Source organism: Bison bison, unplaced genomic scaffold, assembly GCF_000754665.1.
Source record: "Bison bison bison isolate TAMUID 2011002044 unplaced genomic scaffold, Bison_UMD1.0 scf7180017613854, whole genome shotgun sequence".
NCBI classification, from domain to species: domain Eukaryota; kingdom Metazoa; phylum Chordata; class Mammalia; order Artiodactyla; family Bovidae; genus Bison; species Bison bison.
The window spans coordinates 1-894 of record NW_011443098.1 but is presented as its reverse complement, the minus strand read 5'-3'; the positions used below and the strand labels follow the sequence as shown (position 1 = coordinate 894).

General features: G+C 49.7%; 1 long non-coding RNA gene across 1 annotated transcript; it reads right to left on the bottom strand.

The window, feature by feature from the left end:
• Positions 1–8: 8 nt before the first annotated feature.
• On the bottom strand, positions 9–862 carry LOC104980951. Its single transcript, XR_824320.1, has 3 exons — positions 818–862; positions 684–726; positions 9–328 (listed from the first exon to the last, which is right to left on the bottom strand). It is a non-coding gene; the product is annotated as an uncharacterized LOC104980951 (long non-coding RNA).
• Between the last annotated feature and the right edge of the window lie 32 nt (positions 863–894).

Below are 894 nucleotides of genomic sequence, written 5' to 3'. Positions count from 1 at the left end.
GATACAAATGACTTGGCACTGATTTAAAAAAAAAAAAGCCTGTAGAATGAATAAATGAATGAATGAATACATACACGGCGAGGGCAAGCTTTGACTAAGTCCTGTGTGAGATAGAAATAATAATGATTTTGAAGGTGTGAGAGGGGGCTGCGGTCACCAAGGCCTGGTGCTGCGACGTTCATGCAAGTTTCGAATGAACCTGGCGTTGAACATGTCCCCACCCATTGTCCAAGCCTGGGCTGGTGGAACCTGGGCCTGTGGAGGAACTGTGTGCATGGGTTCCTCCCCAGACCCATGCTGTGACAAGACCTGCTCCTCAATGGCACACCTAGTAGGTGGGAGGGAGATGGAGAGTGGGTTACACGGGTACTAAAGTGAGGATTAAGAGCACAGCTTCTTCAAGGTCTGTCAGGCTCTTGTGAGGAGGACAAATGATGGGGTATGAGGCTGGAACCATTGGTGCTATGTCCAAACCTGAAACCCCACAGAGTGGTGCTAAACGGAAGCACCAGAGTTGAACCTATGGGGAAAGAGGCTTGTAGGATGTTAGGTGGAAGGCTTTGTGGGAGGAGCTGGTTTCCAGTTCAGAGAGTGAGATTTAGGAGGAGGAAGTAGCTGAGAATGATGTTAGAAAAGGGGTCAGAGGTGGTGAGAGGCTGGCAGGGAAGGGGCTCAGACCTCACCTATTCTCTGTTTCCTGTTCCCCCTGCTTCAGTTCTTGGTTGCCTGTGGAAATACCAGGCATGTATATGGGAAGGCTAGAGTAGGTAGTGAATATGGCCTATTTGATTTGAGGGTAAGGAGATGAGTAACTTACCTGTATTGGGACATGAGGAATTCAACCGCCCGTGGCGGCTATAGCTGCAGCTTTAGCCGCCACGGGCGGTTGAATTC